General features: G+C 42.5%; 1 pseudogene; it reads left to right on the forward strand.

The window, feature by feature from the left end:
• The first annotated feature begins 17,010 nt into the window (after positions 1-17,010).
• Positions 17,011-19,180, forward strand: LOC109784341 (F-box protein At5g18160-like; annotated as a pseudogene).
• The last annotated feature ends 1,642 nt before the right edge of the window (positions 19,181-20,822 follow it).

The following is a 20,822-nucleotide window of genomic DNA, read 5'->3' on the forward strand; positions in this document are numbered from 1 at the left end:
TGGTGTCCTGTATATGCACAGATTTGAAATCATATTCATATTTGAGTTACAAAAATAAAAGTCCCAAGCCTTTTGCAAGCAACAATGCTTGGCACTTGGGGGCTAATGCGTACGGAAAAATTCTTCATACAAATGGCACAATATAAATAAGTCCCAAGCACTTTGCAAGCAAGAGCACTTGGCACTTGGGGGCTAATGCATATTGCTCGCGTTTCATTACTACGTTATGATGACCCGGTTGTGCTACAAACAACCACAGCCGGCTCATGGGGGCTACACAAATAATCTCTCGTTTGTAAACAATGGTGAATAGTACCAGTTCATGCATGCTGATTAAACCGGTTCTTGGGGGCTACGGATGCAATGTTAATTGTTAAAGACCCGGTTCAATTCTTAAAGTGAAAGCCGGCCTTTGAAAGATTCTATCCAAGATACTTCTTATACTCATGGCTATTCTAAGTCTATAGCATATTCAATCCTTTCATACACAATAGACTTGGGGGCTGACAGGATATACATAACTTATTAAAGGAGGAGTTCATACCTCATATTTTGATGCATCTACTTCACCATATCAATTTCAAGGTCGCGGCTGGTGTACACGTGGTTGACGTAGCCAGAGAGTACATTACTAATACTCAATTGAGAATAATTGGCGATATCAAATCTCAATTTCCGCTTTTCAATGAACTCCTGTTTGGCGGAGTGCTTGGCCAAGACAGTAGGATTTCCCGGTTCTTTAAAGCCGATGCTGGTGATTATAACATCGTCATGTGTTTCTGACGGTTTAATTCGGCTGGATGATTTAGTGTTTAAAGGATTGAGGTTTGTATGGTCACTGGAGAGGTCAGGAATTTCTGGTGGAACATCATGGACAAGCTCTTCAGTTTGTAACATGGAGGTGTCAGATGCTGGAATCTGTTGTTCCGGTTGATGGATTTGGGGTCTGCTGCCGGTTTGAACACCTTTGCCTTCTTGCTAGGCTTTGCTTTTCCACTGCATGGGTTATGAGAGGTCAGTACAAGTATAAGAACATGAGGATGCAGAGAATAATAAGTAAATGTTATTACCCAGGGGCAGTCTTGAAAGCCGGCAGCTGGGTCTGTGATGAGTTGCCGGAAGAAGAGCGAGAAGCCTCCTGATAGTTTGAATCGAACGAATTAAGCGGCTGGCGAATGAGACCCGCCAGTGGATAAAAAGAATTTAAATTTGGCAGGACCTCATTTCGACGTTTCCGCGGAGCCGGAGTATATGGTAAGCCGGAATATAACTCTTCACCTTCGCTGGTCTGAGTTTGTCACCGGTTCTCGTGCTGCTATTGCTTCAAAAGAAAGTGAGGATCCAAATGAGCTAAAGGGTGTGAAAAGCTTACTTTCCAGGTTACCCGTCGAATTTTCTGTCTTGGCAAAGGCGCTGAGTCGGAGGAAATAATAGTTACCTCTTCTTCGACTGCTTGACTGGCCCCCGTGTCATCCTGATGATAATCAGTGTCAATAAGATAGTTGAAAAAGGAGCCAAGGGAATCAAGGGCTACTTCCGACTCATAGCTGTCGTCCAGTTCAAACATCTCGAAAGCAGTTAATTTCTTCTTATTCTTCTTGGCAATTTTTTTGGCTGCTTTCGCTTTGGCCCTCGCTTGCTTGGCAGCTTCATGGTCATATGCCCTTTTCCATCGGAGTCAGCCTGTGAAAGTCATCAAAGTTGAGTTAATAGAGTATTGGAATGATAAGGTAAAGTAAGGGATTTAAAGACTCACATCTGGTGGCGGGTTAAGTTTGCAGAAAGGGTTCAGTCCCACTTTCCTGCAGTCTTCCAGGCTCTCATTCAGAAGAGTCTTTGTCATTTCATTAATTGCATCATCGGTTAAGTTCACGGAGCTGTGGCGCAATGGATCTTTTGCACCACCCGAGTAAGTGCACATTAAGCCAGATCGGCGGCTCAAGGGTATGATCCGCCAAGAAACCCAGCACCGAACTAAGTCAACGTCGGTTAACCCGTTTCCCAATAGGGCCTTCACCTTTGCAATAGTGGGTGCAAGTTTTTATTCAACAGTGGTAAGCTTTTCGGGAAGATGGTGTTTTGGGTCGAGCCGCTGGACGCGATAACCCGACAATGGATTTTCATCAGCCGGAGAAGTGTCCTTACAATAGAACCATGTTTGGTTCCAGTCTTTGGTGTGACTCGGCAGGCAAGCATAGGGGAAGATAGCATCTCTTCTCCGTTGAATTGAGATCCCACCAAGTTCTAAGATGGGGCCATTGGTACACTCGTTTCGGCGGTTCAGATAAAAATATTCCCTGAAGAGTTCAACACTAGGTTCCTCTTGAAGGTATACTTCGCAAAAAACTTGAAAATTGCAAATGTTTGACATCGAATTGGCTCCGATGTCTTGAGGATGAAGTTGAAAGAAGTGCAGAATGTCTCGGAAAAATTTGGACCCAGGTGGGGAGAAGCCCCGGTTCATATGATCAGTAAAAACAATAATCTCACCATCCTGTGGCTGAGGTTTTTTTCTCATTTGGCTTGGGAGCACGCCAATGCAAGATGTCTTTCGCTCGTAAAAAGCCGACTTTAACAAAGTCCTTGAGCGTGTTTTCGGTGAAAATAGAAGGAACCCAATTACATGAAGTCACTGTCTTCGGCATTGTGAAGGAAGAGGCCTAAAAGAAAGAAAATTTGTCGGTTTAAGTTGATTCATTAAGACGGAGGAGAATGTTGCAATTGGCGGCTTAATGGGGCCTAATGACATATGACTAGTTATAATTGGTATGTAAGCTGCCATGACAATGCTAAAATTTAAGATCTATTAAGAGCGAATTCTGCTAAGTGTTGGATAAACATGTTTTATACATTGGTGTAGTTGATTTTGGATCTGATGATGTTCGGAAAAGAAAGGTAAAATCAAAGTATAATATCACAGCAGCTAAGGAGCCAATACATTGGCGAGATTTCTGCATCTAGGAGGCAGGTTCAGTGATTAAGAGAAAGACACAGAAACAAATTCTGCATGTTTACAGGTTATTTTTGGATCAAAGTGAGGATTAATACAAGGTACAATGAAGAACGATGATGAACTCGTAAGAGCTTCAGGAACCCTAATGGAGATCTATGGCGGGAGAGATACGGTACTTACTGGATCCGCTGAGCAATGGAGAGACGCCGCAGGTCTCTGGTCCCGTCCAGGTTGATGCAGCGGCCGGAGTCGAGGAAGTCGACGAGGTCGGCGGCGGCGGTGTGCAGAGGTGTAGATGCGTCACGAAGAAGAAAGGTTAAATATAGATGAGGAGGCAAGGGGAGAAAATGAACAGGCTGCCTGACCCTATTTATAAGGAAAGAGGTAACAGGCAGGTGCGAAAATCGAGGAGGTCAAAGAATGATTATCCAGTTGCTCGGATGCCTTGATCTTCGGGATGGTTATTAAAGATAAAGATCTATTAAGATATGCTGGATATTGTGCAAATGTAATAAACAGATGACGTCATGGCGGGTTTCCGTAATTCCGGGAGATGACGTCATGAAGAAGGATTTTTTCTAAGTGTAGAAGATTGACATGAACAAGTTCAAATCAACCTGGGGCCTAATGTTGGGGATATGACTATTGGGTATGACCCGCCCAGGAGGGGCCGGGTTATACCTATGGCGATTCATTAGGACAAAGCCCATGAAGATATTGAAGATGGCAGTTCATGAAGCAGACTTGTTAAAGGGCCTAAGCCCAAAGGCGGCTTAAGGCACATAGGTACAAACCGCCATATGTGTATGACTTGTATTGTAAGGAAAGTGTATTTAGTCATCGAGCCGGACACGTTGTTTATGAGCCGGCCGGGACTCCGTGACCGCTGGGCGTCAACCTGTGTATATCAAGGGACGACCCGGCGGCGGATTAGGGCAAGAAACAAGAGATCGAAAGCTAGGTCAAGCGTATTCGCTCCCTGGTAATCGAGACATAAGCAATACCACCTCAAACTGGATTAGACTTTTACCTTCACCGCAAGGGGCTGAACCAGTATAAACTCCCTATATCCTTTGTCCCGTTTTAACCCCTTTAAGCTACCTAGTTGCGATGGCTCCATGACTAAGTCCTCACACTAGGACATCTGCCGTGTTAACTCCACGACACTTACCGTATCACGTACCTCCTTATTTTGATGATTCTCGAGTGTTCCGGAAGGACTCTTTTATGTGCTTTTCCGGCGTCAAAGTTTGGATAATATTGCTTTCAACATTAATAGGTGTACCTGAGATATAATGCTTTATTCGATGCCCATTGACAACCTTCGGGTTAGTACCTTCGGAATTATTTATTTTGATGGCTCCAGACCGGTAAACCTCCTCGATGACATATGGGCCTTCCCATTTCGAGAGGAGTTTCCCTGCAAAGAATCTAAAACGAGAGTTGCACAAAAGAACATATTCTCCGACTTTAAACTCACGCTTTTGGATTCTTTTGTCATGCCATCTTTTAACTTTTTCTTTGAATAACTTTGCATTTTCATAAGCTTGGGTTCTCCATTCATCTAATGAGCTTATATCAAATAACCTCTTTTCACCAGCAAGTTTGAAATCATAGTTGAGTTCTTTAACTGCCCAGTATGCTTTATGTTCTAACTCAAGAGGCAAATGACAAGCTTTTCCATAAACCATTTTATAAGGAGACATACCCATAGGATTTTTATATGTTGTTCTATAAGCCCAAAGTGCATCATCTAATTTCTTAGACCAATTCTTCCGGGACCTATAAACAGTCTTTTGCAAAATTATTTTTATTTCTCTATTACTAAGTTCAACTTGACCATTAGACTGAGGATGATAGGGTGATGCAATTCTATGGTTAACATTGATACGTCTCCAACGTATCTATAATTTCTTATTGTTCCATGTTGTTTTATTATCAATCTTGGATGTTTTATAATCATTTTATATCATTTTTTGGTACTAACCTATTGACATAGTGCCAAGTGCCAGTTGTTGTTTTTTCCATGTTTTTTACATCGCAGGAAATCAATATCAGACGGAGTCCAAATGCCATGAAACTTCACGATGACTTTTTATGGACCAAAAGGAAGAAGTTAGGCCCTGGTTGCACCTGGGGGGAGTCCCGAGGAGGGGACAACCCACCAGGGCGCGCCAGGAGGCCCAGGCGTGCCCTGGTAGGTTGTGCCCACCTCGGGTGCCCCCCGGACCACCTCTTAGCTCTATAAATACCCCAAAAATCCAGAAACCCCAGGGGAGTCGACGAAATATTCATCCAGCCGCCGCAGAGTCCAAAACCACCAGATCAAATCTAGACACCATCTCAGATGGGGTTCACCACCTCCATTGGTGCCTCTCCGATGATGCGTGACTAGTTCTTTGTAGACCTTTAGGTCCGTAGTTAGTAGCTAGATGGCTTTCTCTCTCTCGCCGAATTCTCAATACAATGGTCTCTTGGAGATCCATATGATGTAACTCTTTTTGCGGTGTGTTTGTTGGGATCTGATGAACTTCGAGTTTATGATCAGTTATTACTTTTTATATCCATGAAAGTTATTCGAGTTTCTTTGATCTCTTATAGCCTCGTATTTCTTCTCCAATATTTGTGTTTTGTTTGGCCAACTTGATCTATTTATCTTGCAATGGGAAGAAGTGCCCGGTAGTGGGTTCGATCTTATGGTGCTTGATCCCAGTGACAGAAAGGGAAACGACACGTATGTATCGTCTCTACTAAGGATAAAAAGATGGGATCTATATCTACGCAATAGATAAACGGATCTTGTCTACATCATGTCATCGTTCTTATTGCATTACTTCGTTTTTTCATGAACTTAATACACTAGATGCATGCTGGATAGCGGTCGATGTGTGGAGTAATAGTAGTAGATGCAGGCAGGAGTCGGTCTACTAATCTTGGACGTGATGCCTATGTAATGATCATTGCCTGGATATCATCATAATTATTTGAAGTTCTATCAATTGCCCAACAGTAATTTGTTTACCCACCGTTTGCTATTTTTCTCGAGAGAAGCCACTAGGGAAACCTACGGCCCCGGGGTCTTCTTTCTCATATATTGGCTTGCGATCTACTTTTCGCATTTTTATTTAGATCTATTAAACCAAAAATACAAAAATACTTTGCTGCACTTTATTTTATTCGTGATCTATTATTTCAATCTATTACAAATTTTAGGCATCGTTACCCGAAAGGGATTGACAACCCCTTTAACACGTCGGGTTGCGAGGTGTTGTTATTTGTGTGCAGGTGCTATTTATGTTGTGTTGCTTGGTTCTCCTACTGGTTCGATAACCTTGGTTTCATCACTAAGGGAAATACCTACCGTCGTTGGGTTGCATCATCCCTTCCTCTTTGGGGAAATACCGACGTAGTCCTAGCAAACAGGAGCTTTTCTGGCGCCATAGTCAGGGAGCAATCAACGGAAAGCACCATGAATAAAGTGTGAACCACCATTAGTCATTAAATATCTAGGGACTCCAAACCTTGGGAAAATAACTTCCTTAAGCATTTTAATGGAGGTGTTGTGATCAGCACTACTGGTTGGAATAGCTTCTACCCGTTTAGTAACATAAACAACAGCAACCAAAATATGTGTATACCCATTGGAGGAAGGAAAAGGTCCCATGTAATCAAATCCCCAAACATCAAATGGTTCAACAGCAAGTGAATAATTCATAGGCATTTCTTGACGCTTACCGATATTACCTATTCTTTGGCATTCATCACAAGATGAGACATACTTACAAGCATCCTTGAAGAGAGTAGGCCAATAAAATCCAGATTGCAATACCTTACGAGCAGTTCTATCTCCAGCATGATGCCCTCCATAAGGTTCGGAGTGACATTTCCGTAGAATTTGTCCCTGTTCATGCTCAGGTACACAACATCTAATAATACCATCTACTCCTTCTTTATAAAGATGTGGGTCATCCCAAAAGTAATGTCTTAAATCATAGAAGAATTTTTTTCTTTTGTTGGTAAGTAAAGCTAGGTGGTAAATATTTAGCAATAGTGTAATTAGCATAGTCAGCATACCAAGGAGTACTATTAGCAACATTTATTGCAGCTAACTGCTCATCAGGAAAACTATCATCAATAGGAAGTGGGTCATCAAGCACATTTTCAAGCCTAGACAAGTTATTAGCTACGGGGTTCTCAACTCCTTTTCTATCAATAATATGTAAATCAAATTCTTGTAACAAGAGAACCCAACGAATAAGTCTAGGTTTAGCATCTTTCTTTTCCATAAGATATTTAATAGCAGCATGGTCTGTGTGAACAGTTACTTTAGAATCAACAATATAAGGTCTAAACTTATCGCAAGCAAACACCACTGCTAAGAATTCTTTTTCAGTTGTAGCATAATTTCTTTGAGCACTGTCTAGAGTTTTACTAGCATAATGAATAACATTCAATTTCTTATCAACTCTTTGTCCTAGAACAGCACCCACAGCATAATCACTAGCATCACACATGATTTCAGAAGGCAAGTTCCAATCAGGTGGTTGAACAATAGGTGCAGAGATTAAAGCTTTCTTGAGTGTTTCAAAGGCTTCAAGACAATCATCATCAAAAACAAAAGGAATATCCTTTTGCAAAAGATTAGTAAGTGGCCTAGAAATTTTAGAAAAATCTTTAATAAATCTCTATAGAAACCAGCATGACCTACGAAACTATGAATACCTTTTATGTCATTAGGACATGGCATTTTCTCAATTGCATCAACCTTAGCTTGGTCCACTTCAATACCTCTTTCAGAAATTTTGTGACCCAAGACAATGCCTTCATTAACCATAAAGTGGCACTTCTCCCAATTCAAGACAAGATTTGTTTGTTCACATCTCTGCAAAACTCGATCAAGATTGCTTAAACAATCATCAAAAGACTTCCCATAGACAGAGAAGTCATCCATGAAAACCTCAACAATCTTTTCACAAAAGTCAGAGAATATAGCCATCATACATCTTTGAAAGGTAGCAGGTGCATTACATAGACCAAAAGGCATACGTCTATAAGCATAGGTTCCAAAAGGACAAGTAAAAGTGGTCTTTTCTTGATCAGGTTGAGATACAGGTATTTGTGAAAAGCCAGAATATCCATGAAGGAAGCAAAAGTGTGTGTGCTTAGATAATCTTTCAAGCATTTGATCAATAAAAAGGAAAAGGGTAATGATCTTTTCTAGTAGCTTTATTTAATGGGATTTAATTTTCTGAAATCAATTACCATTCTATAGCATGTAACCATTCTTTGTGGAATAAGTTCATTCTTATCATTAGGAACAACAGTAATACCTCCTTTCTTAGGGACACAATGAACAGGACTTACCCATCTACTATCAGCTATAGGATAGATTATACCTACTTCCAGAAGTTTTAATATTTCTGTTCTTACCACCTCTTTCATCTTCGGATTTAACCCACGTTGGTGATCAACAACTGGTTTAGCATCAGGTTCCATATTAATTTTGTGCTGACATAGAGTGGGACTAATGCCCTTTAAATCATCAAGAGTATATCCAATAGCAGCTCGGTGCTTCCTTAGAACTTTCAATAATCTTTCTTCTTCATGTTCTGAAAGGTTAGCACTGATAATAACAGGATATATCTTCTTTTCATCAAGATAAGCATATTTCAAAGTGTCTGGCAATTGTTTTAATTCAAACAAAGGATCACCTTTAGGTGGAGGAGGACCTCGTAGAGTTTCAATAGGCAAAATGTGTTTAAGCAGAGGACGTTGTTCAAAGAAAATCTTATCTATTTCATTTCTTTCATGCATATCTAAATCATTTTCATGGTCTAGCAAGTATTGTTCTAAAGGATCAGTAGGTGGCATAGCAATAGAAGCAAGACCAATTGATTCATCCTTACTAGGCAATTCTTTTTCATGATGATTTCTACTAAACTTGGAAAAATTAAACTCATGAGACTCATCACCAAAGCTAACACCAACAGTTTGTTTCTTGCAATCTATCTTAGCATTAACTGTGTTCAAGAAAGGTCTACCAAAGATAATGGGACAGAAGTCATCTTGTGGGGAACCAAGAAAAAGAAAATCAGTAGGATATTTTATTTTCCCACACAAGACTTCAACATCTCTAACAATCCCATAGGGTGATATGGTGTCTCTATTAGCAAGTTTAATAGTAACATCTATGTCTTCTATCTCTGCAGGTGCTATGTCTTTCTTAATTTCTTAATATAAAGTGTAGGGAATAGCACTCACACTAGCACCCATGTCACATAAACCATGATAACAGTGATATCCTATTTTAACTGAAATAACAGGCATGACAACAACAGATCTATGTTTATCTTTTCTATCAGGTTTAGCAATTCTAGCAGCTTCTTCACAGAAGTAAATAACATGCCCATCCATATCTTCTTCCAAGAGATCTTTAACCATAGCAATGCAAGGTTCTACTTTAATTTGTTCATCAGGTTTAGGTGTTCTAATATAGCTTCTGTTAACCATAGTTGAAACTTTAGCATGTTCCTTTATCCTAACAGGAAAAGGGGGTTTCTCAATATAAGCAGTAGGAACAACTGGATCACCATTATAGAGTATAGCTTCTTCTTTAACTGGTACCGGTTATTTAATTTCTTCTTTAATAGGTGGGTGATATTTAAACCACTTCTCTTTAGGGAGTTCAACATGAGTAGCAAATGATTCACAAAAGGAGGCTAATATCTCAGAGTCAAGTCCATATTTAGTGCTAAACTTTTGAAAAGCATCGGTATCCATAAAAGATTTAACACAATCATACTTAAGTTTTATAGCTGACTCTTTACCTTCGTCGAGTTCCCAATCTTCAGAGTTGTGTTTAATTCTTTCCAAAAGATCCCACCGGAATTCAATAGTTTTCTTCATAAAAGAACCAGCAAAAGAAGTATCCAGCATGGTTTGATCATTACGAGAAAGCCGAGCATAAAAGTTCTGAATAATAATTTCTCTTGAGAGCTCATGATTGGGGCATGAATATAACATTGACTTAAGCCTCCACCAAGCTAGAGCGATACTTTCTCCTTCACGAGGCCAAAAATTATATATATAATTCCGATCACGATGAACTAGATGCATAGGATAAAACCTTGTTGTTGTTCCATCCCCAACAATGAATTTCACCATATGGAAGAAGGTCTCTTTCACTCTCATGAGTCCCTTCCAAAATGGCGAATCGTTAGGTCTTACGGTAACCTGAGCAAGAGTTTTAGAGTGCAAGTATTTATTTCTAAGGAATTGTGCCCACATACCCTCTGATTCATGTGATAGCCTAAATAGCCACTTGCTCAAAAGACATTTGGTTTTAATCTCGAGGTTCTCGATCCCAAGACCCCCTGGTATTTTGGTCGACAAATAATATCCCATCTTGCCAAGCGATACTTTGTCTTAACCTCGTCGGACTGCCAGAAAAAACGAGATCGATAGAAGTCAAGTCTCCTTCGTATCCCTTTAGGCACCTCAAAGAAAGATAGAAGGGACATCGGCATACTCGCGAGTACTGAATTTATCAATACTAGCCGTCCTCCCATAAGACATGAGCTTACCCTTCCAGGAGCTTAGTTTCTTCTTGAATCGATCCTCGATACATTTCCACTCCTTATTAGTTAATTTACTATGATGAATTGGAATTCCTAGATAACTGAATGGTAATGACCCCGGTTCACAACCGAACAATTGCATATAACTATCTTGGTCTTCGTTGGCCCTACCAAAGCAAAACAATTCACTCTTGTGGAAATTGATCTTTAGACCAGATAATTGTTCAAATAGGCACCACACGAGCTTCATATTCCTCACATTTGCAAGGTCATGCTCCATGAAGATAATAGTGTCATCCGCACATTATATAATAGAGATGCCCCCATCCACCAAATGGGGGACAAGACCATCTACCAGGCCTTTCTCCTTGGCCCGACCTATGAGAACTATCAACATGTCTGCCACAATGTTGAACAGAATCGGAGACATCGGGTCTCCTTGTCGTAGGCCCTTATGCGTTTGAAAATAATGACCAATGTTATCATTCACCTTTACCCCGACACTACCTTTCTGGACAAACGAATCCACCTAATTCCTCCATGCCCCAAAATAACAATCTCACTGAACAAAGGACCTGACCTGATTGAACCAACCATATCAAGCATATAGGTCAAATCACCAACGCTCCAAGTAATACCAAGGATACCCTAACAGACTTGTCTGGATGGACATTTGGAGCACGCCACTCTATTTTACCTTTATTTGTTGAAGCGGTTGAAATTGCTTGCTGATCAAATTGTCCAAGCCCGGGTAGAGCCCATGATGTGTCATTTTTAAGTCCAGCAAATACTACAAAAATTTCATCGAAGGCCTTGTCCATTCCCGCTTTCTTACCTCCATATGGAAGACTAAGTGCACAATAAAGCATCTTCACTTGATTGTTGATGGTGGATCGTTTAAACGCCATGGACATTCTTCGTTGTAGGCATTATATCATTGGTGATAATTTTTCTTGTCTACTATGTCAACCATCTACTCACGAGACACGCAATCGCGCGTTTTTTCCTATGTTGTCGGGGATGAACCCTAGGCAGGCAACGGAACCCGGATCCTTTTCAAAAACAACGGGGCCAGCAACGCCCCTGAAGCCGGCTCACTCTTGGCAGGGTCGCTCGACCCGGCCGAATTCCTCAACCCGACCCCGACGGCCAGCGCAAGGCAGCCGAACCCGGCGTACCAAGACTTCCCCAACAAGCCAGCTTCCCTTTGGCGTGTTCCCCAACCCGGCCACGGGTCAGCTCCCATCCCATCCAGGCCGTACGATGGGACGAGTCTTTATTCAAAGATGAGCAAGGCAACAGTGCCCCGCCCATGCCTCTGGTCAGCCGGGCGTGGCAACAGTGCCCCACCTACCCACTGACCAGGGTTGGCGTGGCTAGAATGCACCCGTCGTCACTGCTAACGCCAGCAAGCGGCGACCTGACGGAGCGCCACTATAGCGGACTCAACCCGACCACTCCCTGACGATCGACAAGATGGCCAACAGTGCCCCTACACCCGGCGGGTCCCGCGCCCGAAAAAACCCGGCGAGCCCTGACACCCGGCGGGTCCCAGCACCGGCTTCCCGGACGATGACAACCCGGCCCCACGGCCTTGTGACATTACCATTGTATCCCTGGGGGGTTGCCCTATAAAACCCCCCAGTAGCCCTCATGTGTAGGGGACGACGAGGCATACGATAGAGAGATCCACTGCTAGCAACACACCATCCACACGCCAGGAGAGGGAGCAGCCTAAGCCCTGGCCGGCCTCCTTTCTTCCTCGATACAGCTCTAGGAGCAACTCCGTACTGTCACATATAAATCACACTCGGCATGACTAGGGGTGTTATCTCTCTGGAGAGCCCCGAACCTGGGATATGTCTTGCGTCCCGCGCTCGCTCATGCCGACCTCGCCTCTGGAGCCCATCAGTGCCCTCGAGCCTCCTCCTCTCTTTAGCCATCCATTGACATCTGCCGTGCGCCCACCACGACATATGTCCATCCAGCCAAGTCTATTGGGGTATCCTTTGTATTACTCGGAGCGTCGGTGATTTGACCTATATGCTTGATGTGGTTGGTTCAGTCAGGCAGGTCCTTTGTTCAGTGAGATCGTTATTTTGGGGCCCTGGAACATTTGAGAAAATAGAAATGGTGCATACTTTGATGGTGTGGCCCTGACCATAGCTCCTGCTTTAGGCAGCTTAGTGTTGATCTCACTCAACGTGTATTTAGGGTTAAACGCGAGCACAAAGCTTTCTTGAATACTTTCAAAGGCAATCTTCACTACTCTTGTAATCTCTCCTCCCCCACTAGGCCAAAATTGTCATGGTTCTTTGTAAATATATATCCTATTTAATATAGCACAGTAGGAGCCTCTCATGTTGTTTTATCTGGTCAAAAAAGGGGAATGGAGATCACGAGAATTAACTCCGACAGTTGACAATGCCACATGGAATACAATATCCTTCATTCTTGATTGTATACTTGTATATGAAAAAGTACTGAAATATGGTAATTTTGCATCTTGGGTGTTCGGGAAATATGGTAAATGTGGTAATTTGTACTTTAGGGTGCCATTATCCCTACATCCTCCATCACATGTATAAATTTCTCAAGTTGACACTTTCGCTAATTTTGTGCCAAACCAGGATCACATTAGTTGTTGGAGAAGCCTCTATATTCTTGAATCCATGTCTATGTCTTTGGTTCATGACATCATCGATGAGTTGTTTATCTTTAAGTGCAAACCTCACTAACAACGTTGATAGCTTGTCGCATATTGCCGAGTAGTACTAAAAGCGTGGATCTAAAATATAAATATACTAGATGATACCCCACATGTCATTCTTGAAATATTTTGCAATGAGAATTGTACGGAACATAAATATTTGGAGTAATAATTTTAGAATCAAAGCTGGAAATACATATGATTTATTGTATTTAAATGTTATATAATATAAATATTGTAATAGAATGTAAATTTGCATACATGTTCACATGTCGATGTGGCTTTTTCTTATGCATGGTTGCATGTTGAGGTGTGTCGTTTCCAATGCATGTTGAATGCTAAGGTGGCATGATTGCATTTTGAGAAAAAAAACTTAGTGGGGATAGTTGTTTATGTATAGAAGATTTGTAAATTATACCAAAAAACAACAATATTATAAACATAATTTGTATTTTTTGTGTATCCCACAAAATGGAAATAGTTCTTTTAATGAAAGTTGGCACACATAGTGCATTCCCCGAATATACACATGGCAATTTTGCGGATTTCTTTTGACATCCATGAATTTGAAATATTTTTTGAAATAAAAGTTTCACCAAAGCTCGGGAACCCAAATCAATTATAGGTGTATTATTTACTTTTTATGGTTAAGACTATAATTTTAAAGCATATTTGGAGGTGTCAATAGCTTTAAAAAACTTATAATCTTGGGCCATAGTTTAACATGGTAAAGTATCTATATGAGACCATAATTTAATTTCATCCTATAGATAACTAATGACATTGCCACTACTTTTTATTTTAAAGCTACTCTACCACTAATTATTGTACTAGTTACTAGAGAAAAACAAATGATACTACAAGTACAAATCAGAAAACAAAATCTATTGTCTCAGAAAGAACATAAGTTCTCGGTGAAACTTTAGTAACAAATACCTATTGGAACACCAACATGGCAACATTTCGATTAACTTCATACTATGGGAGTTGCTATCTCTTTGAGACAAAGGGCAACTACTTTTATTCCATCAAATATTGTTTATTACATACTATGGTCCTGATGGTATCAGAGACTTCATTAAACTAGCAGGACCTAGAATCATGTTCCATGGATCTTGCCATAACATGAGTTGTCTCATTACATGATTGACTACCATGTGTAAACAATCAAGATACATACTTCTAAGCCCAACTCTATTGGCATACACTATGGCGCATATTTTGAGATATGCATGGTGCGTCGTGGCACGTCCGTGGTGGAGCGGTGGTTGTTGTGGCGGCGCGCCTGTCTGGCTGTTGGATCAGGCGGATCTTGAATCGTCTCAGACTTGGTGTCAATGTTGCCACGTCCTCGCGTCAGTACTTCGATAGGGGCATCGTTCTCGTGACTTGACCTTTTGGTGGGAGCACCTAGTTTGTGTTGATGCGGCTAGTTTGAAGTTGTCAGTGGCATGATGAGTGCGTGCCGGTGGCATGATGAGTGCGTGCCCGTAGGGTCGGCCGACGGTGGTGGGTTTGTTGGAGGACTCTTGACACAGTCGTCCTCTCGGAACCAGAGCGGCACATGTCCACTCTTTGGATACGTCCTCTCTCTTCGGTGTCGATGAGGTCGTCAAACGTGCTTGTGGTAGACACGACCAATGCGGTGGAAAGATGCACTTGATGGACTTGCGGCGGCGTCCTCGGGTCATGAGTGCGAATGGCGATGTACGTTGACGTCACTTTCATCAGTGATGTGCTTTTATGTTTGTGTTATGTTTTGTTTGCCTTTTCACGCTTTATGTTTTGTGATACTTTAGAGCTAGCTAATCGGAGGAATTTTAGCCATCTTGTTCTTCTTCCGCAATGAATCATGGGCTTTACGATTATTTGCTACTTTCATATAAAATAGATGCTTGTTAAAAAAACTATGAGTTTGAGCCGCTTTTACAATAAATAAAGGGCGATCCCACGCGTCCGCCGGCTGATAATATAAAAAGATCCACTGCATCCGTGACCATTGGATGGAGGTCTTGTTACAATTTTTTTTGCAACAGAGATCTTGTTACAGGATTTTTACGCAACAAAGATCTTGTTGCCGAATCATTTTTATGAGTTTTTCTGCAACAGAGGTCTCGTTGTAGAAATTTTTCACAACAAAGGTCTTGTTGCAGAATCATTTTTGCGAGTTTTTCTGCAACGGAGGGCTCGTTGTAGGATTTTTTCGCAACAAAGGTCTTGTTGCAGAATCATTTACGAGTTTTTCTGCAACAAAGGTCTCGTTGTAGAAATTTTTCGCAACAAAGATCTTGTTACAGAATCATTTTTATGAGTATTTTATGCTGCAATAGGGCCCTTTTGCAAAAAGAGCCTTGTTGTAGTTGTAACAACCTCTTTGTTGCAAAAACAAATATCTTCTCCTTCCGTCTTGGCTAGAGCTTGGGTTGTGGATAATTTAGGAAGCCGATTGACACCGCCGTTCACCATTGCTGGAGCTTGGCCCATGGATGATTTGGGAAACAGATCAACACCACCGTTGATTGGAGCTTGGGCTTTGGATGATTTGGGAAGCAGATTGACACCCCGTTTGCCATGGCTGGAGCTTGGGTCGTGGATGATTTTAGAAGCATATTGAAGGGAGGAAATGTTAGAGCATCGCGGGGAGACGAGATCGAGGGGATCGAAGGCGAGAAAACGAGGGAGTAGGTGCTAGATTCGTCGAGGGGATCGAACGATTGATTTCTGTTTCTGCAACATTGTTGCCTCGCACATGTGGTCATCGTTGCCTGCTATCGCCAGAGGCAAGCGGTAAGTGGTCCCAAGGTGCACGCGCAACCATGATCCAACGGACCAATGGGTCGCAATCTGAAGGCCGCGCGAGCGGCGGATGCGGCGAGAAGATCAGTCGGTTGATTGGAGACCACTTCCGGCTCGGCTGGTCCTGTCCTTGCGCGCGGCGGTGCGGAGGCGATCAGTTTGATTTGGTGTTCGTCCAGTCATGGCGCGCGGCGGTGCTGGCCGGCCAGCTTCGGTTCTAACTCGGCTCTTCCTATGCGCTGCGGTGCGGATCCTCGCCCAGTTCTGCGCACGGAGGCTGAGGATGGCCGGATCTAGTTTGGCGCCCAGGCCTGCGTGCGGCGGGGCGGCCCAACCAGGTTGGCTCGTGTTTGTCGAGTTTCTGCGTGCGGCGGTGACAAGTCTGTTCCTGGTAGTGTGTGCATGGCCTTTTTCTGCCCGGTGGCGCTGGCAGGCCTCGGATCCATGTTTGTTGGCGGATGACTCGGCTTCGGATGAAAATCCTGCACTGTTCTTGTCAGTGCCGGCGGTAACGGCATCTACGGATGTCGTCTTCCTCCTTGGAGGTACCGCCGTGGAGCTCGTTTTGCTCTTCGTTCCTCATGGCTTGTGGTCTCCGGGTGAAAACCTAAGATTTGGCTAGACCAGATCGGGTGACAGTGTTGTCCTCGATATCACTCCCTCCTTTGAGGCGTCCCCTTGGAGGCCCGGGGATGGTTCCCGATGATGTACATGGCTTGTCGGTGGAGCTTAGGTTTGTGGTGGTGCCGACTTTTTTCTTTCGTTTCTTTTTCCACTAACCTTTTGCTGTGCTTTCCTCCTCGGAGGGTCCTTGTAACGCTTCTTTTGATCAATGAATTTGGCAGCTCTACTGCCAACGTTTAAAATAAATAAATAAATCATAATATTTCATCTATGTTTGTAAGTTGAAACTTCAAAAGGTTCGACTTGAAAACTGAAAAAAAAAAAAAAGCCTCCGAGCAAAGAAGAGACAGCGAGACACGGCACGACCGATCCCAACAAGGCCACAGAACCCACAACCCTCCCTAGCACCTTCGCCGGCGGCGGCCTATCTCTCTCGTCCCCTGCTCTGGCCCTTCGCCGGCAGCCGGCGGCCTATTTCCTCCTCCACCGACCGGATACAAGCCGCACCGTGAGTCGCTCATCCTTCGCCTTGCCATTATTTTTTTTCCAGATCTGAGCTTATTTCCTCCTCCACGCCATATAGCAGCAGACCTTCCCTGCAGGTCTGATTTGGCGATGAATGTCCTGCTTCCTCTTTGTGCTTGATTTTCACCCATGCGGTTAGTATAGAAGTATTATCTATCAGTCTATGGTGCTGGGTGGATTTACGAGAAACAGAAATTTCGAGCCAAGAAATCATATGCTACCTAGATTGAATGGAAACGGTGAACCAGAAATTTCGAGCTTGAAAAACATACATCACATATCTTTGAGTACCTTATCCAAATAATTTACTAGATAATCTGAGATGAAATTTTATTTTCTTAAAAGTCAGAATTGCTCTGTTTCCCCGATGAGTTTAGGTTAATGTAACTCAGCAGCAATTCATTCTTTTGCAAAATCTAGATATACATGAAATCTAAGGAATATGAGTGATTTATAAAGTGATAGGGGGTATAATAAATTGATTTATTACTAGTAACGATACATTTGTGTAGCAAAGTTCTTCTGTCTCTTTTAAGTCTCTTTGTTTCGGTTTTATTTTCTCACAAGTGTCAGTTTTTCCTTTCAGTGACAGTAAGCTAACATAAAGACATGGACCTTCACAAGAAACTCACTGCTGTTAATTTAACTGATGATCTAGTGGTTGATATCCTCTCCCGGCTGACGTACAAGTCATTTTGCCGCTGCAAGTGTGCCTATAAGGCCTGGTCTGCCTTTTCCTCTGACCCAGACTACCGCGAGAAGCTGCCCAAAAAAGTAACCACTGGACTTCTGTACCAAGGTCACAATAAGTCTGCTATCCTGCTTGTAAGCCTGTGCCCAGATGATGGGGAAATAGACGGAATTCTTGCTGATGTGCCACACTATGGGCATTTAGAATTCCTCGACTGCTGCAATGGTTTAGTCCTTTGTAAGTATAGGAGCAGCTATACTTCTACAAACGTTTGCCGCTTCGTTGTGTGCAACCCAGCAACACGAGAGTGGAGGATACTTCCTGATACATATCCTGGGACAGATGACCCTCGTTATGTAACTATTTTGGCGTTTGATCCATCATGGTCACCGCAGTTCTACATCTTCAATTTTCATCTGAACATGTCCATGGTTTGATACTTGGCACCAGCAAACTTGAGATATTCCGGTCTGAAAGTTCGACATGGCTTGAGGATGATACCTTGGACCGAGATATAAATATTTCTGGGCGAACACACTTATTTGTTAATGGAATGTTGTATGTGTCTGTTGGGTATGAAGTTTTGATGTTCGAAGGCCTGGAGGCAATGAGTGATGGCATACCGCCCTATCATCAGATCATAAGTTTGCCGCCGGAAGCTTTGGCAAATCTTCAGGGATCTTACACTATGCATTGCCACATGAGAATGGTTGCTCGATTGTTGTTTGGACATTGGATGATTTTGGTCAACATTCATGGACTTGGACTAAGATGTGTCATCTTAGCATGACTGATGCGTTTGGAAAGGATGAGTTTGTTCACTACGACGATGGTGGCGATGGTGGTGAGGATAAATGGTTTTGGAACTGCGATTATCGGATTGTCGACCTCGACTTGGAGAGAGGGCTTGTTTTCCTCCATGACCAGAAGGCAAATAAGCTTCTTTCATACAATATCAGTGGGGGGAAACTCAACGAGATACAAGACGCCTTTGGGTGGGATCGATACTATGTCTATGTACCATGCTACTCAGAGCTTCCAGCGCAAGAACCTTCGGTTCAGTGAATGTCAAATTCTATTCAATGCGCATCTGTGGATGTTCTGCTGCGATATGCTGAACCACCTTGTATATCACGCTAGCTAGTCGGAGTCATCCGTGTGACCAGTCCAGGAACCCTGCCATTTTTACTTTGTCGATGCAGAGTTACGTTCCTGTACTAACCTAAAACTCTTCACCATGTTCCTAGTTAAATACCTTGTTTAAGTTTGCTATATATCTTTTATGTAAGATTTGATGTGCTGTTCGTTTGGCTCTGTTTGTGGTTGCGGTGGTTTTAAACCAGTACTTTCTTATTTCTGTTTGAGAATAGATATAACTGATTTTGTTGCATGAATTGAATTGGCATTACAATCCTACATTACACCTGGACCTATACAAACTTGGAGAAGAATACCTCCAGGTGACCAAAACCAGCAAATATATTGCTTTAGAGAAGTGTAGTGAGACATGATATTAATCCTATGGACCTTGAGAACTATGGCATCTGCATTGCAAAACGATTTGGGGTATCTTCACCATGTTGCGCAAATGGTACCAGGGATATTTCCCTATCATGAGAGGGGATCCCATGGGCAGAGTAAAATCAACCCTAGGCCTTGTTTGGTTGTAGTGAAACTAATCTCCTAGTGGAACTAACCCACCTAGGGATTAGGTTGACCCCTTCTTGTCACCCAAACCCTGCAATACCAATTAATATCTCGTTTGGTTCTAGACCCGGACGCAACAATGGAGATGAGCAGCCGCAGCGACTCAAGGGGAAGAGAGGGAGCAGCCTAGAGACGTGCCTCATGTGGATCGGTTCCACGGATCATAGGCTATTATTTTGCGTCCCGTGGATTGAAGGAGATCAACGCGGTTTGGGCTGGGAAGTTCCCCGCCATAGCCCAAACCAAACACGTCAACTGGGATCCACAGGGAACAGTTCCCCATCAGAATGAACCACGTGGATCGTGCTTCCATCCCGGACAATCCATGTGGATTGTACCCTAACCAAACAAGGCCCTAGGGGTTTGCTACCCTGGGTTTTCCCTCCCCAGCAATCAAATGAGCCCTAAGGGGCAACAAATATTTTTCTTCTTCAGTTAGTAGAGTTTTTCTTAATCGGTACTCTTGCATGTATATACATATACTTTCAGGGTTTACTTGCAAAGAGATAATTTTGCATGACTTTCAGGGCAGTACTTAGTAATTTTTTCTCAGTTTTCTCTCCGCAACTTCTGCCGCTGGCACCACTCCTTGGTGTCGTGCCGTTCTCCTTTTATGTAAAATCTAGAGATTTACTTGCTGAAATTTGAACGTGCGTACAGTTGGTACCAATGATATGAAGAAAAGTTCATTGCTCCTCCGCAAAAAAAAAGTTCATTGCTCCTTCCAGAACATATGATTAAGAAAGATGAACTGTTTAGTACTCCCTCTGATCTAAACGCTCTTATATTTCCTTACGGAGGGAGTAATACAACATATAAAATAAAATCATTGAAGCACAAGGTAAAAAAAAACTGTTGAATCACGCAATACTGGTTCAATTATCTCCTTTTCTTTTCCCACTCCAAAGTCGGCTCACCAGCAATTGATACCTCAGAGCAACGAAGCCAGAGAAACCTTTCATAGACGGATCACTTTGTTATCCGTGAGGTGAGATTGTTGTGTGAGAAATACATTGGAGGCTCATGTGTATATTCAAGGTTCGACTTGCGCGTTCTGGAGAAATGTCCAAGGAGATAAATGTCACCATTAAAACCACCTGCTGGAAAATAGATGATCCCAAAATGACAATGACACAGAAATTGTGACATAACTTAGGAGTACATTATTGTTTAAAACAATAAATCAAATTTCATTTACTAAAGAGCTGCAGATTGTTGGCATGACAATGTAACTACAAG

This window comes from Aegilops tauschii, chromosome 1 (assembly GCF_002575655.3).
Source record: "Aegilops tauschii subsp. strangulata cultivar AL8/78 chromosome 1, Aet v6.0, whole genome shotgun sequence".
Taxonomy (NCBI): Eukaryota; Viridiplantae; Streptophyta; class Magnoliopsida; order Poales; family Poaceae; genus Aegilops; species Aegilops tauschii.